General features: G+C 37.1%; 1 long non-coding RNA gene across 1 annotated transcript in view; it reads left to right on the top strand.

The window, feature by feature from the left end:
* Positions 1–27201, top strand: part of LOC135297057 (uncharacterized) — a 71912-nt gene that overhangs the window by 8414 nt on the left and 36297 nt on the right. Inside the window, exon 2 of the long non-coding RNA XR_010359077.1 lies at positions 10417–10526. This is a non-coding gene — a long non-coding RNA (uncharacterized LOC135297057). The remainder of the gene's footprint in view (positions 1–10416; positions 10527–27201) is intronic.

Below are 27201 nucleotides of genomic sequence, written 5' to 3'. Positions count from 1 at the left end.
CTTCCTCTCCCTTAGAATAATGTGATGTTATTTTAGAGTTTTTTGGGTGAATTTGAGCACCCTTTCTTAAAATATAGTATTAAGCTTGCTTTCACATGTCCAACACTGGAATCGTCTTAATTCTGAAGGATGAAAATAATCAGGCATATAAACAAGGAAAACTGCACCAGTTAAAGTGCTTACAGGGTTGCTGTAATGCTTCCAGCATACAGTGATCCTTCTCAAAGGTGAGATGACTTTTCCAGGTAAGAATGAAAGAAACAAACAAAGTCCCCATTTCTTCTGGAAAATTGTAAACTTTACAATATGTGTTCTGAACTGGACAAAAGTGCTGTCTCTAAACTGCAAAGCCTGACGGCAAGTTTATATTGAAAAGATGAAAAATCAGATTTATGTGTACAACTCTGGAAGACACATTTAGGATTTCATAAATAATAGTCCTTATAAATAATTAACTGGATACGGGCTAAGTTACTGGTCAGTCCAAAATCTTCATCTGGGATTTAAGTGTACTACACCATTCTGCAAGGTGCAGTTTTTGTACACCATAATATTTTCCTCTACAGAGCCATTTTATATGTACAAAAGACTTAAAGACACCAGGGGGAAGGAAACTATTTCCCAGAATATTAGCTTTCATAACAACAGGAAGAGTGAATACTCTCATATACTGCACTGTAATCTTGCATTTTAGAAATCACACATTTTCTTGATGATTATTTAAAAAATCCTGCTGGTATACAAAAAAATAAAAGAACCAAACCCCCACCCCTTGTGTCTAGTTCTATGGAAAGAATTTCATCAATTTTATTCAGAAAAAAAACAACCCTTTGTATAATCTGGCCAAATCTGCTGAAAACAATGATATAGATTCATTTATTGTAGGGGTGACACAAATAAATAAGTCTGCCATAATCTAATTATATGTTGAAATTATAAATTAATCAAGTTAAAATAATTACCTATTGTTGGCTTTGTTTGGTTTTAAATGTTGATATACATCCAACAACAACAATAAAATTCCTTGATCAGCAAGAACAGAATTTCAGCATCTGAAAAAACAGAAAGGAACATAATTCAAAGTTACTGTCACCACAATCTTCCTGCAAGAATAATAAAACTTACTCTATTTGTATGAATTATTTTTATGGACTGTTTTGGTATCTTTTAATTGTAAGTGACCTACTAATGCAATTATCCCATTACCCTCTAATTCTTTATCTACAGACCCATAATGCATCTTCATTTTAATATTCTATTTTTAGAATTGTATACAGATTTGTAGCTACATTTAGAAATCACTTTAAATTTAGTATTTTAATTTTACTTTTAAAATCCAGGCACAGAGACTGAAGCTATTAATGTGCCAGAGCAGATTAATGTGCCACAGTAGACTTGCACTTTACCTAAATAAATATGCACAACTGGTTTACTGCACACATGAAAAAAAGCATAAAGAAAAATTAATTTAAAATATGATACTATTTTTCCTATTCTTATGAAAGAAACTAAATACCTGCTAATCTGAATTTGTGGGGAGTGTTCATTTACACCACAATATAAGAAAGTTCTTTGTATTTCAAGTAATGGAGACGCTTCATTTACTATTATTTACTGATATCTGTTCCTTAGTAAAAAAGCAGCTGCATACTGATAAACTGAAGAGTGAATTTAAACACTGCATCATCAGGAACTTATTTCACAAAACACATGCTTGATGTACATTTTTAGTTAAACACTTGTTATACAAAACTTTTCAAACTCATAAAAGGCTAAATTTTTCCTTCAGTCATTTGCTAACTTTTCTGGTTTTATTTATAACATATTTTTAAAGAAGATATCTGGTGGGCTTACAGCCTTCATTGTATAGATAAAAGATGTGCAGACCCAAATTTAACATAGTAATTGATTTGGCATACTTTGTATCATTCCAACACAGACCACTGTCTACCTGCATTTGTAAACAGAAATTAAAAGCTTGATAGTCTCGTCCACAGCGTTACTGGGAGAGTCAGAGTGAAATTCAAAACGGCAACTGTTCTTGCCACTGGTGGTTTTCCAACTTGTACACTGCCTCAAAAATTGGGGTTGCAGACATGGAATGTCATCATTTCACCAGAACACTGATATCCCACTTTTTTATACAACTTGGCATGTTTGTTGGCTTTTTCTTTTAAAGAAAAGCCCAGGGGCCAGAAAGAGGAAGAATCCTGTGGTCTGTTAAATGCACATGCAGGATTAACAGGAGAGGCATAGCAGTGAGGAAAGGAAATGGCTCTAATTCTTTCTGAAATAATGTTAGAAGTGTTATGAAGGCAACATAAGGGAAGAGCTATCAGTCAAGGCTTATTGGACATTCACTGAAAGGAAATGTGTATAGTAGGTATAAAGTTTGAGAGGTGAGTACACAGATCTTGCTCTGTATTTGAAGCACAGAGGACAGCCGCATGGTAAAGTTTCTGTAATGAGAACATATCCATTTGGTGCCTAATTATTCAAAAAAGTATGGATATGTATGAATATACAGAGGTATGCATGTGCATATAAATAATTTTATATATAAATAACTGCATTTCCCTTTCATTCTCCAGCACTCTTTCTCTTTTACCTGCTCATATTTTATGATTTTAATTACTGTATACTATTTTTTGTATCATACTCTTACCCAATTATATTTCTGGTTTAAATTTTAGAGAAATATCTAAAAGAGCTCCTATAAGAAAATGCACATCAATATAATTTAGTAATATCAAATATTTTAGTGTTCACTAAAATAAGTGTTTGTGAAAGTCTAAACTAGGGGAATTATGACTACTATGACTGGTAGTAGGAAAGCAAGAAAGTTCAGCTAGCTGTGGATAGAAAACACACATAGACACCATAATGTTTAGAGAAATGCTTAAATTATCTTAGATTTAATCATTATAATTTATATAATTTAAAATCATAGGTCAGCTGTTCAGTAGCTGCAGTGTCTTTATAGAACACTAGAAAAATTTTCCTTTAATGATTTTATTTAAATTGCAATTGGTTTATTCCAACCTTAAAGTGAGAAATGCAATTAAAAGAGAATGAGAAATATAGTACTTGCTGTCCCATGTTTTGAATGGGTATTAAAATTAAGCTGTCCTCATAACTGTATAAACCTGACACCAAATTAACTCGGGGGATATTAGGAGTTGTGTTAACATCCTGACTACAGGACAAATCAGTTCAGGGTCAAAATTGAAAAATCTTAGTTGATTTTATTTTTAATTGGGGTTTCCATGTCCCCCTTAGCCCAGCGTTCTGCACTCCAAGATAAGATAAAAATTTAGGAGTACTTAGTGCAGTTGGGCTTGCAGAACAGGATCTGAAATTACATCAATGCTTTGGCCATCATTCCTTCTCTGGAGAGAGGAAAAAACCCAATTTATTCTCTTCTGATCTAAAAGGAGCCAGATTGTTCCTCTGGTGTTATAACATTGCTCCTCAGAGGAAAATTACTAGTAAATCTCAAAAAAAAAAAAAATAGTGTGGGTATACTTGGTACTATTTCATCCTACATTGCATGAAACTTTTTCATAAAGCGAATACCAACCAGTGTGATCTGACCTGATCCTCAGCATAAATGATTCCTAACTAGCGAAATACAAGGTTCAATTATTGGTACATATTCTCTTTTAGAGCCCTTCCATACTCATGCAGCAAGTTTCTAAGCTTCTTCCTAAAGCAAGTTGCATCTGGTGAGCCATCCAGAAGAAACTCAGTCCGGTGTGATGGAATTATAAATTAGTAAATTCAATACACAGAAGTGATGAGATACTTAAGACCTATAAAAACTATCAAATCCCTCATTTTGCCATCACAATACCAAGCTTAAAAACATTTTCTCCAGAATGGTTTTAAAAGACCTATTACATAACTTCCACCACTTCACTTTTATATATTTAGACTAAACTTTCTTCTTCTTAACTGTTCCCTGTGATATTTAGACCAGCTTTATCACACATTGGGCTTTAATCTCTTTTTCTCCTGCTTTGGTTGATGTTCATGGCTACTGCTTGAAAGGTATTAATAGGATGAGACTAGTGATGTTTTACATTAATGAGTCAGGTTCTGAGAGAGGCTTAATCCTGGAAGACACTGCAGAGGAGGGAAGAGAGGGGTTCCTCTGGGCTTGCAGCGTCAAAAAATCCACACGAGTTATACTGTTTTTTGTGACAACCACATAATTTAGATAACGTGTATATATGGCACCTCAAGGACTCCAGAACAGAGAATGAAAAATGGATTTAGAGTAGTTGGTGAGTAAGATGCAGTGACAGATAAGGGAAGAAGGTGTAACAGCCTGTCTGTAGGCTTTGCTTTTTTCAGGGACTTTTGATTTTGATTGGACAGTACATCAGAGCAAACACTTGAGAGAGTTGACAACTCCCCATTGTTTTGGAAAAGCACTGTGAGCACTTTTGAAACAGATTTTTGACATAATCTTTTAAGGGTGTGAAGAGAAAATATTTGATTAGATTGTGGTCTTCTGACCCTCTTACTTTTAATGGGCATAGAGAAGTTAGAACTAATTATTTGGAAACTGTCAGATTTTTGTACACTGTAGCATGAAATCCTGTTGTGATGAGCATGTGATAACTGACAAAAAATAATCATCTGCTATCAAGCCTGAGGTTCTGCAGCTGCAAAATAGAGCAGCCTCATGAAATGAGCAGTCCCATAAAATGTCAGTGATGCTACTCACTAGAGAAAGATTGCAGCATCACAACCTTACACGGCCATCTAAAGCAATAATGTGATGCTATAACAAAACAAAGTAGACAGTATAGATGGGAATGACAGCCACAGTATAAATCCAATCCTTTACTTCTGAGAATAAAGCTGACTTTCTCATTGATCTTCTTCTTGAACACATTAATGTTTGCTTTTATTATTTTGTGGATGTATATGCATGTACTGTGTATAGTACCTTTGCTAGTAAGCACTACAAAAGGGTTTTTTATATTTTTAAAGTATTAATTTTTCATTTTGAATGCTTTTTCAATGTTTGGAACTTTCATTTTTGCCAATATCTCTCCACAAATTCCAGTTGTTGGGGTGTGATGCCTACCCTGGCACACAATGTATTAGTTATAATTAAGGAAAAGTAACTTCTTATTGACATGCTAATTCCTAACCACAGTGCAAATAAAACCTCTCCTTTCATAAAATAATTTTTCATGACAGATATTTTATTAAAAGTGCTGTTTGCAGCTGTAATTTATTGTACACAGCAAAAAATTTTAAAAGCATTAAAATTTAAACTGTATATTTATGCAGAAAAAAAAGCATTTATGTCTCAAAATGCAGTTGGGATTCAATTGGTATTTCAAAGAGTGATGTATCTGCATGCATGTAATATGGGTCCTTTGGTCTCAATGTTGATTATAGGGAGACCAAAGCCTTATTGTCCAGCTAACCAAAATAAACAATTCCCCTCAAATCTAATTTTATCCTACTCTCTATCCTAAGTCTGGATAGGGAAAATAAATACCTGTTTTTGGAACAGTTCACTCATCAGAGTTTTAGCAGCAGGGATGGAAGGAGTTTAGGTAAATAAAAGAACAACATGGGCCACTGACAAACATGGAAAGGTAGTGATGATTTGCTTACTGGTCATGTGATTAGAAGGAAACCACAATTCACTTCTCTTGCCCAGGTCGCTGCAGAAGCCCATCCACTGAACTCTCTGACCTCTAGACTGTGCCCTTGTATTTCCTATCTGGTAAATTTGAAAGTTTGCTTTGTAAATAAGCAAGCTTTGGTGAGAAAGAAAGAGGAACCCACCCTAGATTTGTCTAGAACCCACTGACTATAAACTTAAAAAGACCTATTATCCTGCTTCACTGACTTAAAAGGGAGGAACGACCTCTCTGTGGGCTGACCTGCATGAGGCCATCAGGATGATCCTACTACTTGCAAAATTCAGAGTTAATCTTTCAGGAGACTGAACTCTGGGTCTGTGTTCAACCAAGGAGACACAGCTGACTTGCCTTTGTTCAGATTTTTCTAGGGGTGGTCTGCTGCTAATACTCAGAAGGCAGTGGTTGTCTTAAATACTGATAGGAGTGTCTGTTCAACTCTTCATCACAGAACAAAGTTAGGGAGGCTAAACGACAATTGAAGGTTTCACCTTAGGTACTTTGCTTGTAGCCACTTCCACAAACATACATATTCAGGATTAGGAGTCTATGACATGGGCCAAAATAAAATCATAAAACAGCTCTTCAGTGGTCAGAGATAACCTAGCAATGCACATTTTCAGAAGTTTTGGAACTGCAGGGGACAGACACACTGAAAGTAATTTAAACCTTACTATCTGCTTTGTTATATCAAACCTATCATCCTGCTTAGAAATGAGAATGTCTTTAGCTTTGTAAAGGAAAAGGAACTCCTGAGCAGGTATCAAAACAAGTTCAATCTACTGATGAACTGGATCTCACTGCTGTGCTAGGTTCTTTGTGTACCTACCATACTACATGTTTTTGAGGCAAGGAATATTTGAGTGGCTACTGTGTATTTGTACCCCAATTTATACACAAAATAAAATTAGCAACCTGATATAAGTGCAGAAGTTGAACCAATCCTTATACCAGTGTACACCATGTAGCTGTGACATGTTATTTCTTACAGATCATTAAAAACTGTCACTTGCATAAACCAAATCTTTTAGCTCCTCTTAGGAGGATGCTCATGCTCAAAGCTATTTTCAGGTAATTCAGAATTAATTTCTATTTTTAAACACATTATGAAATTGGAAATCTATGTGGAAATATATGCCTTTAGAGAAGATAAAATCAAGCAACTCTAGATAGCTCTTCTGGGAATTACAGAGGCAGTAATTCAGAAACAAAGGCTCTTCTAATTCCTGTATCTCAGTTGCATTCAACAGATCAGTCTGTGTGAAGTGCTCTCCTTCTCAGAGAGCCCTCTTGTCTGGCTTCAGAAAACCACTGTAAAAACAGAAGTTGGAGAAATGACTCTGCTATTAATCAACAGATCAAACATGTTTATTTCCTCTGCCAAAATAAGTGTGTGAGCCCTGTAATTTTTTTTTTTTGGTTGTAACAAAGAGCTAACAGATCAGTCTTGAGTTTCTTCACGGCATTTCTTATATAAGAGTTAATAGAAGACAGGTAATTTACAAAAAATTACTATAACTTACTCTTTTGCTATCACACTTGTAAGAACTACAAGGCAATACATACTTGATGTATTTGTATTCCACTCCATCAGATTTCTCTCTTCAGCAGCTGCTACATGGATATTTATGCTGTGCACTGATTTTTTAACTGTGAGTGCATCTACATGTAAAGAGTTGAACATATTTTAATAGTATTCATAACTCTGTGAACACACTGTTACAGTTATAGTTAACTGTGTGTGCAAGTTAAAATTATTAATACTATTAAAATTTATTCAACTGTTTGTATTTAGATGCAAGCCTATTAAAAACCTACTCCTGACAAATGAAAGCTATGTTCCAAGTAATCTGATGCTTCGTATTTCCCAATATTGCTGCTGTCTCCATTTGCTGACAGAAGTAATCTACACACAATAGATTAAGTCACATTTTTCAGTAACCACCTCTGTCTTTCCAAGTGAGCGACCCACTATGCCTGTGTATGGGGAGGCTCTGGGAAAGGCACCTGTGGTGAGGAATGAATATTCTAATGTTTCTGAACCTTTTGGTGAAGGTGAAGGGGGCTTGTTGAAAACATTGCTGTGAGCAGATGGACCCCTGAAACCATCTGCTATCGAAGCAACTAAATGTTCAATGATGCATTACAAAATTATTTAGCTCTCAAAGAGCCTGAAAGTAGTTAGTAATGATGGCATCTGTACTGAGAGCAAACAACCTATTTATATATGATCTATCACTTCATAAACCGTTTGGAGACCATCTTTCCTTAAAGCAGCAGTAGTCTTGTCTATGTCCCAGAATAAAATACCAAGTTGTGTGCACAAACTTGCAAAATCCTATCTAGTTCATTTTTCCTTCTTGTAAGAGCGCACACTTTGCTGGCATGTGCTGGAATGCAAGCTTGTTTTTTTTTTTTTTTTTGGTGGAAAGGGTTGCACTGTATTCTAGAGCTGCTCTATCAGTGCACAAGCCTAACGAGTGCAAAAAAGTCCCGCAAAACAGTAATGTTTTAACTCAGTCTTAATCTAATAGGGAACTTATGTTTTTCTTTCCTGTGAAACATTTCATCCTATTTAGTTTTATTAGTAAAGTAATAGTTATTTAGGAATCAAGTCTTCTAAATATGAATTCATTTTTTTAATCTACTTAGGTGATTCTTATACATTATATAGTTACCATGGGAACTATTAAAACCTGTCTGTGTGGATTTAGTTATGTCCCATGCATGTAGTCAAGTGCATTCTAAATATATAAAGATATTATACATTGCATTATAGATGTTTTTGCACCTGAAAATCACTGTAATTTTAATTATTTTTTTTCACATATTTCTAGAAGAAATGAGCTTTAGATGAAAATCCATTCCAGCCTAAGTGATATTGTATTATTTTCCTACTCCAGATAATAAGAAGAGAGGAAGTTATTTCTTATGTTTATTTTCTCTCAAAATTACTAAACATATTTAGAAACTTGCTTAAAAAATGATTTCTCATCTGAAAGCTCTTTCAGCTATATTAGAAACCTGGATTTCAGTAAAATCTCTGCATATAAATATGAGAAAGTGCAGGTCCAAGTTTTAATCAGAAATTCCCATTAATATAAACAGTGACATATCAACATTAATATCAATCAACTTTTCTGGTCCAATATTTTTGTTGAGGTTTTACAAGTTATTTTAATTCTGTATTTGGAAGCAACAGTCCTGGTTTAGAAAGCAAAGAAGATTTTGCCCAAGGAAACACCTCAGACTGATGTGTAAACTGTAATTAAGCAGACCTGATATGGCCTAACTTCAGCATGGGCAAGTCCCTTTGGAAGCACAGACTGTCCCATTCCCAAAACCTTCACTGGGGCAGAATTTATCCCCCTGCAAAAGAAAAGACACATTGCTAATCTCCGAAAATTGAGGAACAGTCAGCTAGATACTACTGACCATCTCGAGCTGCATTCCCATTTCTTACTCTACTTGCTCATTTACAAACCCTACAGTCTTTCTCAGAGACTTCTCCACCCACCCAGCTCAGAGCAGCCCCTACTGCTACCACCACCTCCCCCGGGGATGCTTTCCAGCCTCAGCATGGCACTGCTTAGACCTAGACTGCAAGCTCAGTCTCTAGCAGAGATCCCATAAACCTGAGTAATTTGGAGCTTGGCAGTGATAGTCCATGTAAGTTCTATGGAGAGGCAGAGCAGCTCCCACCCACTCCTGTGGAACACACTCTTTGTAGAGACTGCACACAGACTGTTCATGATCCAGCTTTGAATAAAGCCTTTGCCATGTGCTTACATTCCCAGTAACCAGTTAATCTATGTATATTTAACAATCAAACCTTGCTCAGAATAGCATAGGCCTAAGTCACTTTAATTTTCAGGGGGAAACAAATACTTCAGTCCCATATATTTTGTGGTGGACCACTGCAAGCTTAATTTGACTATATTATTCTGTGTCCTATCAGTTAAGCTTCAGTTTTTCAAATTAACATATAGAAAAGGTGTTATTAAACTGTTAAAATGTTTAAAGTTGTTATAAACTTAATGTGACACAGCATAAATTTATCTCTTACAGGCTTTGGAAATGTCAGCATGTGGGAAAGGGAAGATAGGACCAAATATCTTCTTTAAATCACATCTTTTTCATAGAATTAAACTGTGAATCTTTGCAGGAGTCTAAGTGTTTGGTGGAATACTCTCCCCACTCTCCTGTTCTTCTCTACAGACTTCAGGTCTACTTGACATGGAGGCTGCAATGCGAGTAGGACAGAAGGAAAAATTGCCCCCCTGATAGCTACAGACACCACAAAAATTAGAGGACTGAAACAAAAGGCTGGCGGGTCTGGCTGACACGCTAGATCCCTTTCCTCTCTACCACCTGTCAATCACCCACCAGTCAATCACAGAAAGCCACAATCAGCCATTTAATGATAGCCAGATGGCATCTACTTCTCATGAACTGTACTCCTGAAGTCATACTTGCTCCCTATAACTAGCAGCATTTCCCATCCCAGTAATAATGAGGTGTTTTTTGTATTCAGACACAGCCGTAGTGCCTCGCACCTGTGACAGGACACCCCTGTGAGAAGAATACGTGCTCTGCCACAGGCATTGTTTTGCTTTGGAGGAAGAATCAATGCTGCTTCATCCCTCAAACTTTGATCAGGGACAGGCTTGCTGGTTTATGAATAAGAATTGAGAATAACCTGGAAATTGTAGCTGGTGTTCATTCTGCCTCCCTTATTTCTCTGCAGTCCTAACACAGGGAAGGAATCCATAAGGAGACCAACATGATCTTCTTCACACTGGTTTACCAATGATTTCAACCTTGACCCAAAGGGAACACTTCTTCTGGAAGTGACAGGTAATTTAGCTTTCTTGCTTAGTTCTGGGGCTCTCTTGTGGTGAATTATGTATAGTGCTTCTGTGATAGGGACCTTTGTCCATGAAGGAACCATACGAGGCTGTCAAACTACTTTTAAAGGCATTTTATCCATAAACACTCAGCAGTCATGAGGGTGCTTTTTAACAAAAAATTTCTTCCTCAGGACAAAGTGGCAAACTCAGTTTTCAATTGACGAAGTTTGGGCCCATCAAGCCTGAAACTGGATTCAGGCCTTGCTGGCAGTGCTTTTCACTGAACTAAGGGGAGGCCAGAGGTTTTTCTCTGTTAGGGGACAGTTATTCTGTTACTGCATTACAGCAGGTACATTTCAGTGACATAATTGAAGTTACAACTTGGCCTCTAAGGAAAGTAAAAATCTTCTATGATCACCATACACTCTCTGAGCAATACTCAGAGAGTGTATGGTGGCCATAGATCTTTGTTTTCTAAGATACATTGAATCCAGTGTAGTAGGAGAGGCTTATTTATGATCAAACTGGAGAAACATGGTTCTGGTGCATGAATTGTAGCCTGGGATGGCCCCATTACTGACCAGCTCTGCAATATCCAGCAGCTCCCACCTTCTTCATTAAAACCTGCTTGGAAATGGTTCTGTATAGCTGAGGAAGATAAGAACTGTGTTTTCTAGTGAGGATTAACTATGGATTGCATGACTTGCAAGACCACATTTCAGGGAACCTTTAAAAGTGTACAAGCTCCCTACTCACAAGAAAGTAACTATGTTTGCTGCTCAACAACAGAAAATCACTTTGTTCAGAGTTATTTCCAGAGTGTATTCAGTTCTTTCTGTCAATTTTGGCTCAGGTGCATCCCTCCAACTCACTCTCACTTCAGGAAATCTTCCAACTTTATGAGGCAGGTGCACAGCACCTTCCCAAGAAGATTCCTCCCTGCATTTCTCCTGTGCTTACATTTGTTGCCGTATCAAAGACATATTAGTGTTAATTTATTTTTCTTGGCAATTTTAAAAGCTTCTCCCTCAAGAAATCTTGGAGGCAGATTTCTTGCAACTCAAGGACGGGCAGATTCTATCCATTAAAGATGGGATGTAAATGGAGGCAACCTTCCACAATATCCCCCCCTCCCCACATATACATACATTTCCAGCCTGGTTTCTAGAGCGCAGACAGAGAATCTCATTAGGAATCTAATATAATAAGGGCATGTAGATACTGGGGTTGGGGGGTTGGAAATCAGATTAGCTTCATTACTTTATTCTGCACCTCACAGCGCTTCTGCCAGTGGACAATTGCATTAGATCAGAGAGGAGATCAAAAGGCAAAAACTCCCCAGAAATGCTGCTGTTCATTGTCTGAGACAGGAATGGGAAAAGTGCACTGTTGGAGGACACAGACCCATGGTATATACCAGACTCATTTTGGAAGGGCAGTAATTTTTTTCTTTGAACTTTGCCTATTGAGCTTTTGTTGTTTGCAAGGCTAGTCTAGATTTCAATGCATAGAGACATGATGGAAACTAAGCAGCTTGTTCAAGTGTAAGCAAGTGGACACCCAAAGAACCAGGGGGGAGACAATACTCTAAGTATTGCCAGACAGGTCCTACCTACAGAGCACTAGTGCTTCAGTCACCATTATCTATTCCATAGGCACATTTTTTCTGTAAACCTTTCAGCTTGGAAGCAACAGTCCAATTGAGTTCTCTGCTTCAGCAGGAATAACCTGGGAAAGGAATACAAGAGTGTGCCACTTGCCTTATAAAGCAGTAACAGCCTAGTCCAGTTCAACACCCTTCAGGAGCAGCCTTCCTTTACCGGTTCTATAGGGACACAGTGACCACAGAGGCAGCTTAACTGGCTGCCCTCAGTTACTTCAATCCATACAGACTGCTGTAGTTCCTTCAGTCCTGAGAGTGAAGCCTAGACTCCCATCTCATCTCATATCACACCTTGTCTGGCAGTTGTGGAAAGTGGGCTGAATAGGACCTCTTGGCACAAGAAATGCCATGTCCTCAGTAAGACACTTTAACATGCTCCTGATTGCACTGAGGGACCAGTCAGTGCAGATTGTTGCCGTTGTCAGCAGAGAATGGGGAAGATAATGTTCAGTAACTTCTACTCCACACCTCTAGCTTCCCTTTAAAGAAGTCCAGACATGTGAATCTTGATCAGAGAGCAAATTTGAAAGACTGACTTGGATGAAAGCAGAGTAAGAAGTACCTGGATCTCAGTCAGGGCAGGTTGTATCCAAGAATATTGAATGCACTGTCCAATCCCAAAGCATTTATTCAATTATTTTTAATTTCCTAGCATTGTGCATCTTATGCACAGCTGGTGCTTTTTTTTTTCCACTGCCATTTTCTTCTTCATTACTCCTTATGGAAGTTCTGTAATTTAAGCAAGAAAAATAAATGCTAAATGCTACTCCTATGACAAAAATTCTACCCTCTACATATCACAGAAAAAGAAATAAAAAGGGAAAAGAACACAGGTGATTAAATCAGAAATATAAAGTGGAAATACAGCTTATGTTAGAAACTAGGTATTTTTTATGAAAACATCTTGTAAGAAAGTAAAAACACTGTCAATTGCATAATGCTCACAGGATCAGCTTACTCATACTGCCATACACTTGGTGAAAGTGTTACAGAAGTCCTGAATTCTATTCTTGTTATTGCTTCAATATTTAATCAAATGTCGAATTCAAAGACATGTAGACATTTGTCCTAGAAATATAGAATTTTTAATACTCAAGTTTTTGGTTCTTAATCTAAGTCTTCAGTTTGTAAACAAAAGGATCACAATCTAAATCTATAAAAACCTTAAAGTGCTGTTTACATAAAGATGTCATATTCTTTATAATTTCTATTTACTGAAATTATAACATTATCTAGAATGCAAAAGGAATACAGGTTTTCACAGGTCATGCAAAAGGAATACAGGTTTTCATAGGTCATGTCAAGTTCACATATGCTGCAAAATTGCTTGGTAATTTAGTAACACAAGTGAATATATACTATAGTATATGCCTTTAAATACAATTTTACCTAGTCCAAAATTTTTACCCTAATTTCAAAATAAGTATGTTCATTTATAAGTTTTATCCATCCAGGACATACCCAAAAAGATCATCTGTTTCTTCCACCCCTTATATTTATTCCTGTCAAATTCCTCCTCTATTGAGAAATTAAGAGTTCAATTCTACAGCTGTATGTTGTTGCCATTAAAGGTACACCAGTGAAGATTTTATTACCACAAGTGAAAAATACATCTGCTTCTTCAGAAATACATTTGCAGACGACAGAGAAACAGAAGGTATTAGAAAAAATACAAGAAAAAACCTGAACACTCAGGGGTAAGAAAAGACTAAACAAAGACAAGTTGCTTGAGGCAGTCAATAACACAAATACTCCAGTAATAATGACAGCAATAGGAAGCTTTTTCAAGCTGCTTTTTCACAAGTCTATACAGAAAAATCTATACTGCAACTTTTACTGTCAGGGTTATCTTTTTATATATTATTCCATATTTTAAAAGGTCTAATAAAAAACATGCTTTAGGGTTTCTGCAGGCATCATATACTTTATCCCTACCCTACCAATACCAATCAAATAGAAAATATTTTCCTTGGATTCCTCTCATGTTCCCTTCTTTCCTTGTTTCCAGGAGCATGTTGGAAATATCACAATTTGCCTGTGCATTAAATTCTGAAGTGCCAGAAAGGGCTTGAAGGCAAGATGTACTGACAAGGAGAATGCCTTCCTTAAAAGCTCAAGTCATTGGGCAGCTTTAATTAAAAATTGTATTGATTTTTTTCCATTGCTTTTAATGACAGGCACTAGTCTGTGACTTCCATTGTTAGCCATTGACAGTTTAAGTAGTGAAACAAAAGGCACTTATACAGCACTTAGTGCAAAATTATGACTGATTAAAAAGTCATTTGTCATGGTAACAACATCTGCTTAGACCTCGCAAACTTTTGAATGCAGTCTTGCACGTGGTGTGTGGGAAGGTGTGGTACATGCAAGTCTTTACAACCATGTCCCTCAGCGATTTCAACGCATTATTGAAGTGCCATGTGAGTCCTGTTTTTTAAGCAGATGTTAGTTTCTCACAACATTTGCTTGAAGAAGCTGGCGCTCTGCTAAGGCTTCAGTGTTTGACCACACAGGAAAATGTAGTAGCAACCTGTGGTCAAACCTTCCAAACATCTTACTAGTCTCAGAAAATAATCCAATATTTAACTGTGATTTTAAAATAATTAATTCACATTTCCAGTTTCTCTATTCCTGCCTTTCCCAAGGCAGAGAACTCCCTCCAGATGTGCCAAAGGTGCTTAGCAAACCAAGGGTACTTTAGCAAACCAAGGTGCAGAAAGCCAGCTTAGTTAAAACAGTATTTCTCAATTGCTCTCAGTAGACCACAGTTACCAGCATCCAAATGCCAGTCCAAAGGAGATACAAGCAGAATGAAAAAAATCATCTCTCTATATTCATTAGTGATACTTCCTAATACCAGTAATATTGTAGTTCACGTGCAAACATCTACAGAAATGGAACTGACAGTCACCATGCAGGGCAAAGCTGAAAGAGATTTGAGAAATTTGAAGGACATTGAGCAAAGAAATGACAGTAGGTGCAATTTGAATATTGCCCTCAGACCAGTGTCAAATTCTGGAGCAAACAAGCAGTCTGCAGTCTTATTCTTCTGCATGACTACACAGAAGGTTTTATATTTGCTAATTCCTTTAAAAGAGGCTCCAATTACATATTCTAGACCTTTTCCTTTGCATCATATACGTGTTAGAAGCTTCAATAATTTCCTGGAGGCATTTACCCACTATAAGCTGAGTCTAAACATTATTTCCAGAGATGGTTGGTGTTTTTTTCACTATTTCCTCTTAATTTTTCTGGAAATTCCTGTGAAACATTTTTTTTTTTTAGAAAGATCCACTGCAATCATTGTTCCTGACTTCTTGACTGCTGTTTCTAAGCTGTCCTTTTTAATGGGCTTCAGATCAAGCTCCAGAAAGTACTTTGTCCACAAATATACATCAGTGATATTTCACCCAATTGGCAGGAGGAATGATGAGGAGGACTCTATATCAGAAGGCCAATTAAATACTTTATTATTCTATATTATTCTATACTATATTACACTACATCTAAACTGAAACTGAACAAGCACTGAACAAAATCTTGCGACTGTCTCTTGACCGACAGTCTGGACACATGCTTGGCTCTGATAGGCCAAGGAAACAAAATACCATCACTCTGGGTAAACAATCTCCATATTGCATTCTACTTTGGCACAACACAGGAGCAGCAAATGAGATAAGAATTGTTTTGATCATTCTCTGCTTCTCTCACTGCTCCTCTCAGTTTCAGAGAATGTGAATCCCACAAATATATGCATATGTATATATTTTATAAACTTGCTTTAAATTTACTCTAGACATGGTAAAAAGGTGCTCCTACTTCTATTTTCTTCTGCTTTTTTTCCCAGGTTTCACCTTTTCCTCTCTTCAGAAAGCTACTGTAGTATTGGGCCCCTTCTCAACCCTCACTTAAGATCAACTTCTCCAATAACCTATGTTTTGAGGAAAAAGAGAGTCTTGTAGCTCAAAAATTTGAAAAACACAGGAAGAAGGAACACTATTCCTCATAAAGCACAATTATTCTTGTGCTAGTAGGGATATAACAGATTATATACAGTATAGCTTTTGATAAGACAATATTAGCCCTCTAAAGTTCAGTTAAAATGAATTTGAGCCAACAGAAAAAACTTCTAGTAAGCCAGCAATTAATGCCATGATAACAACAAGGTTTTGATTTCACTCTAGAGTCAGTCTTATTCTACAGAATTTTGTTTAGAAATTCATGTTAATAAGTGTAGAGATACATAGGCCAACGAGGAGGTGTTTTCTCCCTAGTCACAGACCTTGATTAATATTATTTATAAAAATATAAACCTCACAGAGGTTATAGATAGGAATTAGTTCAGCTCCTTCATTTTCTGCTTTATTTTTAAAAAATCAAACTGTCTCATGCTCATAACAAGTTATTAGCAACTCCAAATCCATAAAAAGAGGGGAGATGAAAATTCCTAATGGCCAGCGAACATCACATTAATTTGTTAGCAGCAAAAGCATGGTCAGACTCAGAAATATCTGGGTCTGTTGTAACACCTGGGAATGTTTTCTTACTGTTTTTTTCCCCCCATATCTGATTCCTGGGAATGTTTCTTGTGCTCTGGTCCTCAGACAATTTACCTGCTAGAGTCTCTGCTGAATACAGAAGAACAAACATTTGCAGAAGTTCATAGATCTCTTCAAGAAGACGGGCCTTCAAAATTCTAGTTTGGTACATTTTCTCAGTGGCATGATTTTAAATAATTTCCTATATATAAAAGATATTTTTTCCTATTAATATGAATTGAAATGGCTGAACTATTTTGACTAAGGTTTTCTGAAGACTTCTCTGAGCTTTTAACATGTACCAGAAGTGTCAAATTTTAGTTGTTTGTAACTAAGTCAAATGAGCAACAATCTCAATATTAGTAGTAGTAGTTACGTATATATAAACGTAGTTATAAATAACTAAACACTGAATTTTAGAAAGATTAGCAACTGTAGTACCAAGCAGTCATAGCTGATTCTCCTTCAATTTACAGCAGATTGTTGCTTGGAAGTTTTCTAGAAATTTTGGCCTAGATTTTAACTTAATGTTTACTGAATTATGTGCCATAAAAATTCATAAGATATGGAAAACAGCAAATGAATCCTTTGTAAGTGAACTGTAATTATGTATATTTTGTATGTGGTGAAGAAACTAACCATGTAAATGATGACAGCTAATTATATACAGCTCTCCTGGGCATCAGTATCACTCTCCCTGACAGCATACTCCTCTTTAAGGGTTTTCCTTCTTTGTATATAGGCCACTATTTCTGAACATTCCTTAAGGGAATTGTGCTGTTACCTTTGCACTGGTTAAATGAAAACTAAATGTTTTTTATCAAAGAAATCCTTAGTGTAATCTAACTAATTTCTCCCTTATTGTGCTAATGAGTCAAATCCAGCTCTTCTTCTTACTGGTGTCAAGCCAAACTAATTCCAGTGATTTCAATGAAGTTGCTATGGATTTACACATGCAAAGCTGTCAGTAGACATTTGGCTGCGGGTTTTGCTCCCCTGGGAGAGCTGGAGATTACAGCCTGCAGAAGGAACAGTGAATCATATTGGGTCAGACGAGGGTCTGCCATGGAGGGGATGGGAGAATGCTACATGTGAGAAATTTGTGGGAAGTAAACCTTTTAAAATCTCCTGTGGAGGAATTCCTTCCAACTTCTTCCAGCTTGAAGGAAGGGGAAGGGGTAGGGAAGTGGGTGAAGGAATCGTGAGAAGTGGAAAGGAGGGCAATGCAGGGATGAAGGAGGTCTCTTCACTAAAATCTAACTTGCAAGATTTATGGCAGAATCGATCAGTAATTTGGAACACATTTGAAAAGGTGTCTGGAGATCCATCCACTATCTCAGGGTGGCCACAGCCATTTTGACAGCCCCACTTCTTTGGAGCACTCTTAATTTCCAGAGCTATTCTGACTTTCCACAGAAAACTTTCTCTAGACTTTCTCTAGGCTGAAAGTATGCAGAAGAATCTATACTGTCAGGGATTACAGGAGGACTAAAGACAGTACAAGGTGCAGTGCTTGTGTGTAGATTTGTTGTGAACTTCAAAGATAAAAGTTGAGATTGTACTCTCTCCCTTCTGCCCTGATCCTCTTGAATTTATGGAACTGGACTGAGAGAAGGAGATGAGGATGATATTACCTGTATTAGTTAATGCTTAAAAATTGCTCATGCTGATCCTGGTAGGCAATTTCCTCTTATCACTATTTTTGTGATCCACAAGGAGAAGATCTGCTTTGGAGAATTTGCTGAAAAGTCCAAACTGGAAATCTACTGGGTATGCAGTGAGGTAGTCCTTTAACAACTCTGAACCTTGCCATATTGCAGTAACATATCTGATATAACTCTCACTAGTAGCACATGAGATAAGAATTGAAAGGATATGAATATACATACATGCATGTGATTGCTGTCTCTTGGAAGCCTTGCAGTTTCTGAGATTGTTTGTCAGAGACCCTTCATTGCTAATAGATTTTCTGTTTCTCAGTGCTCCTCCAAATTCTCTCCTTGAGCCCCAGAGGCCTGTAGGGAACCGAGACACATAATCTTATTCTTGCTAGAAATTCAACAAAGTACATTTCCTCTTTAATGAATCTTCATGGTAAAACAAAAGCAACAACATTGAATCTCTTAATAACATTTTTTCTGTACTTCTCGTATTGTAAAGAATCAATGATTGAACTTCGCTTTCTCCCCTGCTGTCAAAGCCACTTCTGTGCTGCCTAGGTAGCCTGTTCTCTTCTTATGTGCAAGACCAAATCCAGCATTAAATGTGGTTTCATTCCAAACTGCCTCCTGACCCTGTCACTTTCCATAAGGCAAGTCTCATGACGTACTTCTTCCATTTGATCTTGTTCCTTCAGTCTTGATAATTTCTGACTTTGTATGTAAGATGTCTCAAAACCTTTGAAAATACTGACCCAATTAAAAATTATTTGCCTTAGAAGCCTCTCCTCTCATGAGCACACATATGTTTTACCTGATACCCCTACGCCCATTTTTCATAGCAGATTATCTCATTAAGCAGCCATCAGTCCTATGAGTCCTAAGATGTTTTCCAAGGTCACACAGATAGTTTTCAGCTGAGTCAGGAGTAGTTCCCATCTCCCAGTTCCCAGCCCTATGTTCTGGCTACAATGTCTTTGGTGTGATTTGTACATTCTAACAAACAAACAGATTCACAGAACAAACTGTGCGTCTTGAAAAATGAATACAACCAATTGTGCTCAATAGCAAGACATTTATTTTATATTTTTATATATGTCTTATGATTTACAGACTGACTTCTTCATACTTTATTTCAGTTTACACATGATCGGCTTTTACAGATAGAAATTACTTCTCAATTTCTGAAGAAATATTTAAATTCAGATTTCTCCTTTCTGTTATCTGAAAGAGTGAAAAGGATTTGTTATTGTTTTTGTTTTTTAATAAATAAAGAGGTTCAACAATCTCAGTGGGTGTGAATCAGCATTGGTGCTCATATACCAGTGGAGTTACACCATTGGTTCAGATCTATCCAGAATTCTAATGTGGCAATGTGCCTTGAAAAGATAAAATTAGAAAATTACTTAAAGGCATCAGTTAATCATATATTTGGGGTACAATGCACATTTGAGGAAGGTTAGAAAAGGTACTTAAATATTAAAGGAAATCTGAGAATGGCAGGATGTGAATCCCTGTAGATAATAAAATATGATGGAGAGAGATACATTATTCTTATAGTAGATACTTTGTTTTGTGTATAATGATATCTTTGATTAATTTTCTTTGATTTCTGCATCTTTTTTTTTTTTTTAATGTGAAAGAAGATTTGTTGGGTTTGTGGCATTCCCTGTAAGCACAGGTGTCTTGGGAGAGCTGCAGGTGTTCACCCTCCTCAGCTTATTCTAGTCCCTATGGGTATGGGGGAGGGTGGGAGGGCAACTTGCCTCACCAGAAAAATATTTTCTGCATGACCTTGAAAATAATGTGTAAAGCTCTGAAGCATGTGATTATGCCTTGGCATGTGAGCAGTACTTGGCCAATACATGACCTAAATGTGGTTTTCAAGTGCAGATGCTGGGCTTTTTCTTTAGTGTTTGTGTTTATTTGTTATGCTTTTTGCTTTACTTATAATAGAAAAGGGATTTGCACATGTGTCAGTATTCACTGCTATCTCCCTTCTCTAATCAGGAAGATTTCGTATACCAGCTTATCCCTTGGAATAATTTAATACAGACATAGAAGTGGAAGCCTGGAAACTTGGCCTCTGTTTTACTTCCTTTGGCACATCTTTGTTCTGTCTTGATGTCCCTATGGAGACAGAAAAGGAAATTTTGCACAGAAAGAGAGAAAAGCGCCCTTTCTCTTCTCCATTCATTTAAGCCCTTTGGCCAAGTAGAAACAGAATAAGCAGTTTTGCTGCTAAAACATTGAATTAGGATGATTTCTTAGCTGAGAAGGCAGCTAACCCATGCAGCAGAATACAAAATCCATCTGATTTTTCTTGTAATTTCTCTCTTGCACATCCTTCTAGCAGGCAGCAGGTCTTCCTCTGAGCACTGCATCATTCAGAAGGAGACATAGGTGCTGGAAGCAGGTGAGCAGCAGGGTCATAGAGACCTAGGCCGCTCCTGGGATGTGGACACCCCAGAGAGCAATGCCCGTTTGGGGCAGAACGAGGAAGATTCCTTTCAGAGCGTTGCTAATGATCTGCAGAGGAGCTGCACAGCAGTCATTTCACAGATACGATGGCAGGTCACTGCGACAGATGTTCCCAACATATGTGGAGAATTAATTACCCACTAGTAAACAAAATCTGTGATGCGGAGAGTCATTTTGTCCAAATTTCTTCCGATTTTGCTGTTATTAGGAGCTTAATTTTTCTTGATCAGCCAGACCCTCTTGAATTAAAGTGTTCCTCAATGGGCTGTACTGAACATTTTCTGAAGTGAAGTGCAGAGGAAAGTGGCGAGGAGTGGGCCAGGGGAGATGAGTTTATTTGGAAGAGTTGATTGTGAGGCTGTACATAGCAAATGATTAGTCAATTATTTGATTAAAAGGTTGGATGCCAATCATATGGTTTTTTTAGGAAAAAAATCTAATTGTTAACTTGCCTTCAACAGTGTTCATGCTTAATTTTAGAACATCCCGTAGAATGCCTCAACTTTCTAGGGAAAGGATAATATTTTGAGAGAAAGAGCTTTTGACAAAAGGTTTTATTTTCCTTTTCTGTCAATATTCTGAATGTGTTAATGTCTCAGGGCCATATTGTGCCATTGATTTTTAAGCAGAACTCCCCATTTAAATCAATGGCAAAATCTGCTTTAAAAAAAAAAAAAAAAATCAATGGCATGATATGGCTCCAGGACATTAGAATGAAATTCTTATATTCATGACCCAGATAACAAATCAGAAGGCCATAAATCCCCTGCTGTTTCTTCAAACTCATTCAGTCCATCAATACTTGTAAACTAAATAGTGCATGGAAATGAACATACTTTAATAGAAGGATATTGAAGATCAAAATATTTAGCTCTTTTTGGTTGATTGTACTCTCATAAATTATCCCCAGTGTCTCAGTTCTTGACGCATTGCTTAGGATTTGAGCTCACTTCGCTCTTTTGATGCACGAAAAGTGAATTGATATCACTGTCCTACTGCTTATTCTAAGACACTTACTGTTTCTCCATTTTCCACAGTCTGAAATTAATTATTATCATGTATGTCAAATTTTATAGTACTGGTTTTCAAATGGATGTGATGAAACACATTTCTCTGACACACTGAAGTTGGCATACTTTGTAAAATCTTGGACACAGAAAGAAAATCAGTTTAGCTACATTTTTTATTTTAATCCACAACATAAAAGTTCATCACACAACCACTGACAGATGGAAAAAAATTAAATTGTATAAGAACAGTAAAATCCCTTCCTTTTGGCATTAAGCATTAATAGGGTTTTTTAGCACCACTTATTCCTCAATTTGGAAAACTGGAAAACTTTATGAGACTGATGAACTGCTGCTGAATACATCAAGATCCCTGAATTTCTCAGCCATACTGACAAACTTCAGGTGCAGAAAGAAGCTCAGGTTCCAGCAATAATGAGAAGTTAAACTGCCATAAATTTGCCAAAATAGAATAAATGTTCAAGTGAAATCGAGGACCACTAACATAATTCTCATCAGAGAAGAGTGACTCAGTTGTAGTGATGTAGCATCAAGTCTTGATTCTGGTGTGAATTTCAATTTTATTAAGTAACAGCCTATCTTTGACTTTCCTCCTTTATAAATTTTTCTTTAAAAATAACATTTTTCTATCTCATTGCTATTTGGAAAAGACTTTGAGAAATTGCAACAAAATTCCCCATAGAAATCTAAATTGTTTTTATCAATCAATTCAGAATAATTAAATCACACAATAAAATGTATCCACACTCCCCTTCTTAAGTGCCATTTGTATACATGCACATTTTTCATATGTGGATGGGCTTGTGTTTGAATTTTAATAGATAATGGTGTTGATGGAGTTATATTCCCAAAGTGTATGTCTGCTGAAGTGTTAGATGGAAGTTTAAATGCTTTGTAGTGCTTAGAGTATTCCACACAAATCCCTCCACACTCACAGATCTCTTAGGTACAAAGGCCCACACAGACAGGCACAGACTGAAGGTGGAGAGCTGCAGATGAGCCTGTGATGATGTGGGGGCTGAAGCTCCATGTTCGTATGGTAGAGATGAGAGTTTAGTTCAGCAGAGTTCACCAGCTGGACTGGTAAACTACTGTGCTGGACCAGTCACTCCAAGTAGTTGGAGTGCTGCTTCACACCCTGGTTAATAAATTGTATTAGGACATCCGGGATGCAGTACATCTAAGCGACAACTAATAGAGGGGAGGAATTAATTTGACAGTTTCAGAGATTAGTGTGGCAGTGGATTTCTCCACTCGGCAGAGAGGGAATTCAGCTGAGCTTTGCTTATGCACAGAACGTGGCTAAAAATGGTTCAAGTGTGTAAATCAGAGAATGTTTGTGTCACAAACTCATAGAAGGTTCATGAGCCATGCTACCCCTCAAGTCTCTGTAATATGGAAATGCAAGTTTTACTTAGATCATTCTCATCTTCTGATAGATCTTACATGTAAAAGCATGCAAAACCTCTATTATTGGTATTGGTATTATTGGTTCAGAATAACCTTGCAGTGAATTCTGTACTCTGCTTCCTCTTCTTGGATCAAAAGTCTTCGCACCACGTGCAGCAAACTTATTCATCAGCAAGCAGAAAGGTCTAAGTCACAAAATGCTTACATATGTCAGTGATGAAGACAGAAAACACCCTGCCTAAAAAAAGATCTACTTTTTATTTCATTTCTTACTCTACTTATTGATTTTCTGACTAGTTTTTCTACAGAGCTGACCCATCACAGGAAGCGCAGAACTCTGAATAAAGGTACATGACATATGACTACAGTTGGTATTAGTTTTCTGAGACCAGTACTCACATATTGACAGCTGACTTTTATCTAGCTAAGAGCTCTGTGTGTTACATATTTCCTTGCTTCAATACACCTCATTTTCCAAAGAGCTGAAGTCCCTATGCAGAGAACTGCACTGAGAGTAAGTGAGAAATCTGTATGCTGTTTGAAAGGCAGCTTGTGTATCTGAGTGTGTGGGTATTTATGCTTGCTTGTGTGTGTATGTATGTATATGTTTGCGTGTGTGTGTGTGTGTGTGTGTGTGTGTGTGTGTGTGTGTGTGTGTGTAAACCTATTGGTTTTAAATAACAAAGGACCCAGTGGTACTTGCATTACTGATATGAAATAATGGCTCATTAATTAGAAGTGAGAGTACACACACATCTAAAGAGTAAGTCTAAGCTTGTCATTTGCATTCACTTGAAGCCACAGGACTACTGGAGTGAGGAGGGTCTACTCACCTGACTACAGGTTATAGGTGTGATCTGCCAGTAATCAGCTTGATCTACAAAGTAAAGTGACCCTAAGAGAATCTTCAGTGCAATTCACCATCTATCACAACTACAGCTTCACATCCTAGCTCTCATATTTTTAGAAAATAAATGTTTGATGCATACAAAGTCTAATTATAAGTTGGACACTCTTCAAATCACACCATATTAAGACCTCAGAACTTACCAAGCACTGCCACTACTGCTGCCTGCAAAACGTTTTTCACCCCTGAAAGCCTTCCCTCATGATAGAGTATTCTCTGTGTGTGTTTGTTTTTTCAGCCTGTCTTCTGCCTTATTAGGTATGCAGTAAATAAAGGTTCCATGTTTTATGGTCTTGTAAGCATATGAGTGATATTGAGTGCATAATGAAAAAAGTGCAACATCAGTGAAATCCTGCTTTCTGTTGATAGTTGTATTTGAAGTAGCACAGCCTAACCTAGCTGTGACGACATCCAACATATAATTATCAAATAATTATTATAGCATGGATTTCAGAGTAAGAAAGTCATAATATATTGGAATAAAGTTCCTAGACAATTGATTATCTTTTTTCAGAGTCCCTCTCCATTGCAGAATTTCATCATGACTCCATTATTCCAAATGCCAGCTAATACTAATATGCCTCACCACGTTAGCTCCTAATATTTATTTACTGTCTGTGAATATGAAGAGAAATTAAATGTTTGATACAACTGGACACCATCTCAAACACTTAAAACAGGGCAGTGAGGATTTAAAGACCAAGACAGCTAAATATTCTTACTCATATAAGTAGTTCCTCTGAATTTTCCACATTTTGAATGTCTGTGATATCAGACTCACACTTCAACAGACAGCAGTATGGACTTCATCTGCATCAATTTATTATTCCAAGCAACAAATTATTAAAACAATTTTCTGGTTAATCAAAACTGTGCTTTGTAACCATCCGTGTGAGATCAGAATTTTTAATCACTCTGCAGAGGTAGTAGCAATATGTAGAGCAAGACTAAAAAATCTATTTTACAGGAAATATTTAGCAAATAAAATCTAAATCTCATTCAGAGCTAGAATCATTGTGAAGTATCAGTTATTGCATAATTGCGCATCTGAAGTTTTTTGCTACTCTCTTTGAAGTCTTTTCTTAGCAACAGGGAAAGCTGACTTAAAATTAGTACTGGTCCTAATCAGTGTGGCTGTTTCTATGATGTCAAGAGCACATAGAGAGTGATCATCCTGTCATGACTGGAGCTATGAAAGGAGGAATTGGACACAACAGAAAGGTTGAGATGATCAGGTTAGATCTCAGACATGACAGGTATGCTGTGAACCACTCACTCTCTGATGCACTTCAGGGCTCTGGCCTCATGGTCATTCACACTGCAAAAGTAATTTGCAGTTACTCAAGCTGTGATTGAAATACTCTTCTGCATATGCATTCTGTTCATGGTATGAACATAGGGATACCACCCAAAGATGATGAGATGCAAGATAATGTCTGTCACTCCTTATGTGGTTCTTCTGCCAGGGAATTTTCTCAGCAGCAGCGTGATTAAGGAGCAGCAGAGCTGACACAAGCTGGCTTCATAAGAAATGGCAAATGAGTTAGCCCAGATTTAAACCACTGGTTGTGCAAGACTGGTTTAGTGATTTCAGGTTTGTGATGTGGGTGGTGTTTGACAGCTACTGGCAAGAAGCATGTCATCAAGACCAGAAGGAAGAAACACCTCACCTTGTTACTCTCAGTGCTCCTACCTGTGCCATGTATATTTGCAATAGTGACCAATGCCAACTAGTGCCATGTCTAAAGCAACAGTGACTCTTTTGGAAGACCCACAACCTACATTTATGACCACATTGTCAAGAGTCACATGGCATATATGGTAGGGCAGCAATTGGCAGCTCTGTAGACTGACATAACCCCACTGGAGTGCCTAACCTAAGGTTAAGGAAGCCAAAAGCTATGCCTGAGTTTTGACATCTGCTTCTTTTAAAGGAGCAGAAAATACAGAGAAGGAGCTCTCTGGGATATCTAAATCCCTGTGCACATCTTGTGAGTGTCACAATTAAAGTGACTGAATGACCAGCTGCCTCCTTGCTAAGACTTGGTGCTACAAGGGTGCTTGAGACTGCAGATAGTTGGTACAAAAACCTTCTGTCTTGGATTAAGGCAATGAAAAAAGGTCTATTTGCATTTGAAATATTAAAACTGCAGTGTTTAGGTGAACTCGGTGAGGAATGGTTGTGGAATTAACTAAGCTAAATGTAATAGATTTCAAGTATTCCTTATAAAAGGGAAGGTGTATTTCACTCCATCACCTGAAAAATGTACAAGTACTGCTACTGCAGGTCTTACTTCTTTAGTTAGGTACTGTATAATTAATCTATATGAAAACCTGCAACTGTATCTAAAGTGCCCTGGAATTTAACCACTGTTCCTGCAGAAAGGGATATTATTTAGTAGAATTACTGTGTTAATATTCTTTTACAAGGTTGAGCTGTTAAATCATAATCAAAATTCCAGCTCAAATTTCAGAATTACTATAAGAAATAATTCTTAAAGAATCTCTTTAAAGGATTCAATAAAGAAATTACAAGCACAGTACAAGATGACCCTTTACAGTACTTGATCAATGACATTGTCTAGTCCCATTTAAAAGTGTACAAGAAAAGATAATTCAGTAAAACACTCTGTTTAGTTGCCTGAAAGCTCCACTCCCAAATTTAGCCTGCAGGTGTCTGTGTCATTGAGTTTTTCTGCTGTGGAAGCAGACAATATAAATTTGCAGGTAACACATTTGGTTCTTACTTTCTACTTTCAGTTATTTCAGATTGAGTCTCTGGAACATGTCCAGAGAAGGACAATGGAGGCAGTGAAGGGTCTGGAGCACAAGTATTTTGAAAAGTATCTGGGGGAGTTGGAGTAATTCAGCCTAGAGAAAACAAGGTCAAGGGTGACCTTATTACTCTCTGAAAGGAGGCCTCAGGCAAGGGTGGGGTCAGTCTCTTCTTCCAAGTTGTAAGTAAAGGACAAGAAGAAAAAGCCTCAGGTTTCACAG

The sequence above is a fragment of the Passer domesticus genome, chromosome 3 (assembly GCF_036417665.1).
Source record: "Passer domesticus isolate bPasDom1 chromosome 3, bPasDom1.hap1, whole genome shotgun sequence".
Lineage (NCBI taxonomy): Eukaryota > Metazoa > Chordata > Aves > Passeriformes > Passeridae > Passer > Passer domesticus.
The sequence above is the reverse complement of the archived record's forward strand: the minus strand, read 5'-3'. Positions and strand labels throughout refer to the sequence as shown.